The sequence below is a fragment of the Erpetoichthys calabaricus genome, chromosome 2 (assembly GCF_900747795.2).
Source record: "Erpetoichthys calabaricus chromosome 2, fErpCal1.3, whole genome shotgun sequence".
Lineage (NCBI taxonomy): Eukaryota > Metazoa > Chordata > Cladistia > Polypteriformes > Polypteridae > Erpetoichthys > Erpetoichthys calabaricus.
In genome coordinates, this window is record NC_041395.2 from 171869030 (window position 1) to 171877508 (window position 8479).

Sequence of the window (8479 nt, forward strand, 5' to 3'; positions counted from 1 at the left end):
ATGCATGGACGCCGGACGCATGACGCACCGAGGCGCATGCGCACAGCGCCCCAGAGTCAAACCCAGCGGCTTCCCAGAGTCAGTAGGTGGCGCCCAAACAACACAACCTGTAAACTAAACTTGCTCTAATCCACTGTGCCAGCGGTCAGTGTGGCATATTTGAATCACATAATGGTAATTCAGTATTAAAAGTAAGTTGGATTATGATTCCTAACAGTAAACGACTTCTACCTAACGACACAGCCACAGAACAACAAAGACGAGACCGCATGGATAAAAACAATACACGGAGGCTCCTACAACGTGCTTCAGAAACACCAGAAGCAAAGACGTCACGGCTCCACAATGAAAGAGCTCAACTAACAGAAATACAAAACGAGCCCGTATGGATAAACACAATGAACGAAGGCGCCCACAACGCGCTTCTGACACAGCAGAGGCAAAGGAGTCACGGCTCCAAATGGAAAGAGCTCAATGATTAGTAATACAAAACCGAGCCCGTATGGCTACAACCTGTAAACGAGCCTGTATGGATAAAAACAATGAACGAAGGCGCCCACACAAAGAAACTGCTTTAGTACAAATATGTTTATTTAATTAAATGAAAACTTTACCAGGACGCTCCCACCCTCCATCACTTTTCATTCCTCCACAGATCGGAGGGAATAGAAACTGATTGCCATTCTTGCATTTGCGATTCTTTAGAGAATCGGGGGTTTACTGGTATGTATCTAAAAAAGAAAGAATGGATAAATGATGGTGGCACATTTGTATTCTCTGTCAGTTAAAACTATATTTACTAAATGGCAGAACCAAGGCACAAATAGACTAGAAAAGTAACCACCTGTCATCATGTAGTCAAACGACATTTTGTGCATGTGCCTATAGAGGCACACTAACTTATTTCAGCCATGATATATTAAATTGGTGTGGCATAATGACCCAGAGATTAGTGTTGCTTCTTAATAGAGCCTGTTTGTTGGTTGAAATCCTGTGTTTGTTAATCTTCTGTGTGGATTCTGCATGCTTTCATAATGTCTGAATGGGTTTTTCTCAAACAGTTTCAAAACATGCAGGCTAGATTGACGGTTAACTCTGCATCTTACAAGGGGAGTGTGTGCGACTCCCGCAAACTGGGACACTGTCCAGAGTTGACTTCTACCTTAAGCCTTGTGCTGCCATGATGGGCTCTGGTCCATTGCACCCGTGAATTGGTTTTAACATGTCTAGTAATGTTATATGTTGTATTATTTAGATGATTATAAATTGGGCTATTATAAGTTTGTGTGTGGGCAGGAGCACAAGTGTGTTGGGTAATGATCGGGAATTAAATTCAGGTCTGCTTTAAATCTAATGTAAAGTTTGTGGATATCACATAACAAAGTATAGCGCCAAATACCGTAGAGTCAGTAGAAACATTATAAAAGAAACTGGCACAATTCAGAGGTCAATACAGTATGTGCCCTATGAACTTTAATGAAAAATAAAAGTTTAAACATACAAAGTAAAATTCTTAGATATAATAACACAATGGAGGGTAGACGTTTCAAGACTAACTTGTCACAATTCACAAACAGATGGAAGTGTTTCAAAAGGTTAACACGACAATGTTTAATAAACAGTTCAATGCTGTGTTGAAATCAAGTCAAAGGAATATATATACTTAAGCTATATAACACCATTGTGAGACCTCATCAGGAACTTTGTGTGTAGTTTTGATCTCCAAATTAATAAAAAGTAAAGAAGGGAGAAAGTAAAAAAATTGAGTCTAGGACTGAGGGATATGAGCTGCAAGAAGATTAGCAAACAAAGATTAAGAGAAAACTTAGATAAAAGTGTTTAAAATTATAAACTGGGTTTGTTAAGGATTGATGTCTGCTGATATTTTAAAATGGGTAATGCAGCAATAACACAGGGTCACAGGTACAGGGTGGTTTAAGGGTAAAATTTACACTTATGTTAAAAATTATTTCTTCACAAAGAAAACCACATATTCGTGTACCAAATTAGTTAGTTTGGTAGCACTTTAGTGGCTACTTTGAAAAGGATGAATACTGATAAATGAGCTATATTGAACTTACTTCCCTGATTTTGTCAAAACTTTTGGTATGTGCCTATGTTGCCAAGTTAAGCTCCGCCCTCCTGTAAAATGGAATGAAAAACCCAATTCCATAAACGATTTGATGGATAATTTAAAATTATACATCTATGCAATCCATAATGAAAAGTTTTTTTTTCTTTTTAAATTTTGACATCTCTGTTTAAGTTCCTGGTTTATTGCAGAGCTGTGTTAACAGACTAAGTCATTTAGTAAAGCCTGAAAAGTATTTCCAACTCTTTTTTTTTTTTTTTTTTTTGCATTTATGGAGAAGTCTTAAACATGAATATGCCTGTTCCAAGTAAACATGCAGTCCAGACTTCAATATCTTTATGTGGAAGAGAAGTAGTTGCTGCACTTGCTTTCAATGTATGATGTATTTAAGATGACTATCCTTTAAATTAATATTAATATGTATGACAAGGGTACGGTTGTCATTTAAAACTCTCCAATTCCTTATGTGTTTGTACCTCTACATTTAGAAAGGTCAGCTCTATCCTGTTCACATTGACCTCTTGTAAAATCCACAGAGCTTTTCCATCTACTATTTCCACTTTGTTTGGCATCTCCTGGAGGTATTATTTCATATAGAAACTTTCACAAAGATTTTAAAGCATACAGATACAGAATAAATCACAGAGATACAAATTGGAGAGAAGGTTAAACAACAATGACTTGTTATAATTTAATGCATCTCCAAGTCCACCTCCTTTGCCATTAAAACTGCTGTCAGCCAAGCACACCTTGCTTATTAAACAGCAATAAAATTGCACGTCGGAGACTTAGCTGCTCATTCTCTAAATTTGCCTTCCTTCTTTTATCTGCTCATTCTGTTTGGTATACAGCATTTACTTATTTAACTCCTCCAATTTTAGGTTGTGTATGACATATGTGGGTGGCTTAGATGACGAAACACAAGCGTTTCAATGATACTAAGTACCTTCACTGAAATCACATGGTTGAAACCTGCTATCAGTTGTGGACAGATTAGGGGAAAGTTCATCTCTGGTGGAAAAGAAAGCAGCTACCTCAGGCACACTGTACACCTAGCTCATAGTCATTTGATATTATACTGTATTACATAGCATTTCATTTCAGAAAAGCTAACCTTTCTTTCATTATATTATAATTCAATGTTGCCACATTTAATGATGTACCACTGACAGCACTTATTGCTTGTGTTCAGAGATGTGTCATTGGTATCAGAAAACCTGATTTGTACCTTCTCTGCATATGCTGGTGTGAACACAAATTATGGGTCACTGTTTCAGAATGACTAACATCTATTTCCGAGGCCTCAAGTTTTATAATTATATATGGTTAGTAAGATTATTTCAGGAACCTAAATTAAATGTATATGCTTATGGTTTATCAGGATGCTTTGCTAAGAGTAGGATGAGTAGGTCAAGTATAGATCCATCTTTAAATGCATCTTGTAGCAATGTATAGCCACATCCAGGATAGACTTTGCAAGTCAATTCTACCATTGTGACTTTCCTCTAGCAACACTCTAAGACTGGGCCCCTCCTACTTTAGGACAGGGAAGGTCAGTTGACCAAATGGCCATCCACTTCTTCACCCCCAGTAAACAGTATCTAGACCCACTAGCATTTCATATTACATACAAACTTGTAAAATTTACAAACTGTTGAACGTTGGGTTCCATAAAGCTTGACCTTTGAAGACAAAACTATATAGATATAGGAGTGTTCACAGATTTGTTTTGTATGTTTTTGTTACTGGGAATGTAATACATACATCACTTTGAACCAGAAGGATGGTTTCACATTCCATCAAGGTTTGGTTCCCTTCCACCTCTAATTCCCTGTAAAATTGGGACGGGTTCTCTATGACTATAACCTACTATAGATATATAAGATAGAAAATTGAAGGAAATGTAATAATCCTAGGGATCTTTGTTCAAAAGTTAGGCTGCAAGTCTATATTATACCTAAAAGGGTGGAGAAACGGTTACTCTTATCTGGGCAGTGGATTCATACTGCTTTTTGACATGTTGGATTTTGTGCTGCATGCAAGTAAAGTTTGGATTACATTCACCTGGCCGCCATGCTGAATTCCTCAAGATAACTATTTCAGGTCCCACTGTTTAACATGGAGTTCACCATAAAATTGTTAAATAATAATATGCTTTGAGTTAAATTAACAAAATGTTGTTTGTGGTCATATTGTGTGTCTTGGTCTCTAATAATTCCTGTAGCATTAAAATGACTCTTCCTTCATGACAGCATGACCGATACTGCAGCTTTACAATGGTGACATGTCGCCACAGTGATACTGATACCTTGGTGTGGGTGTGGTTTCATTTCTAGTTTGAATCACTTCCCACTCCTGGCTGTTTAGAGAGGGTCTTCTTAAACTTTGCCAATCTGCGGTTCACTTTATCTCCTCATGTCCTTCTATTTACGTATACCTAATATGTTTCTTTAGGGCTGGAGTTCTCCATTTTGCACTCCAAGCTTTACATTTTCACAGGTTTAACAGAAACGGTAAGCAGGATCAGACTTTGATCCTGGCAGGTTTGCAAACCCTATTCAGTCAACAATTAACTCTACAGGGAGAAGGAAGTAATGAAAATGATGAGCAATAAAACGAGGACGTCATTGTTTACAAGTGAGCAGTTGCAGGGTTGCGCTGAGCGAAACTCTGGCTAGTGGAACTGATCCAATAGAATGCAAATGAATCATACTCATTTTTATCACTTTCTATGAAAGAATTACACATATACAATATGCATAAGCCCATAGTTAAGCTCCTGGTGCTTTTCTAGGAAGCCATTGAAAGAATACTTTTTTCTGATGTTTAATCATAGATGTGTGACTAACAGCCAAGCATATGAATCTTCAGGGAAGTGAAGAGTGTATTCTGCTGTAGTATAACATGGGTGTGACTGGGCATCACCAGTATGAATATGAAACATAAGGACACAGAGGCAAATGACCTGGCTGGGTGGAGAAGTAAGCCCCATTTGAGGGCTGCAACCAAGCAGGGAAAGTGGAAAAGTATGCTATCTTCTTAGCAAATCCACCATCATGTGGCCTGAGTTATAGAATTCGTTCATGATACAATTCTTTTCTCAGTGTAGACTTTCTTTACTAGGCAGTAAAGATGTTAGCTCTACATTTTTTCTCCTAGGTCATACTCTGCAATCTTAAAGATAATCAAGCACTTATAGAGCTGTGCTAAAAGGCCTGCTTCGCTACTTAAATAAGCATTGGGAGGAAAAGCCAGTGACACAAATGAGCAGATAGTGTAACCAGCAGGTGAAAGATTATTGGAGCTAGATGAAAGGTGCCATGGAAAGTCAGCAGTGGCAGCAATGGTGTTAGAAGGTGGCCAAGGAAGGAAAGAGCCTCCTATAAATGTGATGTGTGCGACCGAGAGACAAACACAGAGCTTGATAGTGTGTTAGACTGCCAGCACCAGTGAAGATAAAATACCAGCTAGACTGTGGGCATTAAAAAAAATGAAAATCTACCAAAATCTATTCAAATCTATTAAAAATTGTATAGTATCATACAGTACAACCACCAGTGTTAAAAGATTTCTCAACATCAAGATCAAATACTCAAAAGTAAAAGCAGAAACATAAATAAACATTAAATATTCAATATAGATGACTATACACAGATTTCCAAGTCTTCTTTATACTGTGAGATGCACTCTCTACTTCCAAACCACCATTATGTGATTACATTTAATGCTTTTTCCTTCTTCTCTGTTAAAATTAATATTCTTTGCATTTAAATGAACCATATAGTAGGTCAAACTTGAACTAATTCCAGGTTCATCTGTTGTTATTTGGACGATGCAAATGTATCCGTTTAATGTTACATCCAAATTGAATTCACATAATCATTTTTTTAAATGTATATAAATGAAACGAGCTACAGACTCAGGGTCCCCCGGATCCACCTGAATTACTGCTGCTTGCAGTCTGAGGATTGAAAGTCATTTGTAAGTCATTATTGTAAGTTATACAATCCTATCGTCTTAGTAAAATTAAATTCTCACTAACTACCTGTTACCAAACCTGTTCTGGACAACTGCTTTTCTAAAATTCTTTCCATTAATTTAATTTCATCATATAAGACACAGGGAATTTGTGGGTTAACTGTTTCAGGATTTCACTGGGATTCATTTATTCTCACATTGCAAGGTCAAATAGTAGTCTCCCTAGTTGACAGCATTTACACATTGTGAATGTAGATGGCGCTATACCAGCACTTGACCCGACACAGACAGACACGGGAGGCACACTACTAAAAAGTGCTTTTATTTTTTCTTCGCTCTTGTGGAACATCTTCCCCGTCCCCACAACACAGTCCAAAGCACATCACTGCACACAATACTTTCCTTTCTTCACCACTCCTCACCGGCAAGCTTAGTCCCTCTCCTCCCGACTCCAGCTCCTGGAGTGGTGGCTGCTGGCTCCTTTTATAGCCCACCCGGAAGTGCTCCAGGTGTTTGATGACATGTTTCTAGCTGTACTTCCGGGTGTGGCGGAAGGGCCGCCCACACAGGCTCAGGAACAACTGCAGCAACCCCTGGCAGCACCCCTGGATCCCAACAGGGTTGTAGGGAACTCCATCTCCCGTGGAGCTCTGTGGGAATCCAAGGCACCACTGCCACCCAGGGGGGCTGCCATCTAGCGTCCTGGGGGAGGTACTGTTCTGTCCAGGCTTGCTCCATACAGTGAAGAGGTGTCCCAGTCGGACAAGGGCGCCGGCTGTCTGTGATAACATGAAACGCTGAGGTGCACCACATTTCAGAATCTCTAATCACCAGCTTGTTTTTCTAAAGAGGAATACACTGGTAAACATATTATTATTTCAAATAGTGTACTTAAATTGCAAGGACACACTTAAGATATACATGGAAACATTAATGGGAAAATATAGAACAGCAGACAAGTATGAAGCAGAAAGGTTCAGAAATATGCCATTTCATTTTTAATATTTTGGAAACTTGCATGAGCGACATTTTTTCACCAAATGCAAGTGGCACATATATTACAACTTCAGTTCTCCCTTTGCTATTAGGGTATACTTTCTATGAAGCAAACAGATCACGGCTGGGGCTGTTGTTAACGGTGTCAACAATTTCCTTTATGCCTCGAGTAGAGGGAAGCTTCACATTTCAAAATTACTACAATTTATTAACACCTTCCAACCTGCTAACCTTAGTAAACAACTAAAGCAGCTAGTGGCACAGATCCCTTTACTTACTATGGATGCATTTTTTATAAAAATATGAAGGGGATTTTTTGTATTACATCAAACGAAATTTTAGTACTAGGGTGTTGTAGCATGTTAGCCATTATGAATGTAATGAGAAGGCCTGAGTTGCCTCAAAAGCTTGCATATTGAAATCTTTTAGTTAGCCAATAAAAGGTGTCATTTTGCTTGACTTCTCACATCAAAAATAACAAACATTTTGTTTGCTGTGAGTCACTCTTTCATAACTTTTCACTTTGTTCCTGTCTGCGTGAGGTGAAAATCTTTGTAAACTAAGACCGCTTTTTCACTTGAGCATGGCTCACTATGTACACTCTACAGTGTAATAAACTTTTTGAAGCTCCTGGTCCTCTGGATGAATTCACTCAATTAGCACTTTTTCCAGCTTTTTAAGGCTGATAACTTTTTCATAATCTGCTAACTTTGACTGAGCATGTTGCAATTTGTCTTAATTAATATTTCCAAAAAGATTTTCTGTGTCTTGGATTTTTCCAGTACTGTTGTTTACTGAAAATTAATAGATGCTAACATAGTATATTTAGATAAGAACTGTGAGCTAAGTATATTGTTTTTGAAATAAGGAGTCTAACATGGTGAAGAGAAGAGAAAAATTGTGGACTAATGCAGTTATGAGTAATTTTTAGTCTACAGTTACAACAGCGTTGAGAGGTCTTTAATCATCAATCTCTAATTATCTAGGTTGCCTAAGTTGCACTCATATTGTGTGCTTCCCTTGCATTTCGAAGATCAAAATACATACTTTTCAAGTATCTCTTTTTAGCCCTTATATTGATAAACAGCATTTCAATGTAGATTTAGTATATTTGTGACACCCAAAGCTGCTCTTTTGAGACCTATAGCTATTTTACGCTGGAACTATTGTAAATTCCAACTTCTCATAACAGCAAAAAATGTTAGCAGTAACATGTAATCTTGCCAGTTATCTTTTTTGCATTTGTAGTCAACAAAAGTCACTATCTGCATATATCAGTCAATCCATTTTGAATGTATAGCTTCTTCTGTTTAATGGTTGAATAGTGATGGAAGTAGGTAAGGTAAGGTAATGACACTCGCTAGTCAGGGTGCTGGAGAGCGATGATGTGTTGCACATATGCAAGTTAAGAAT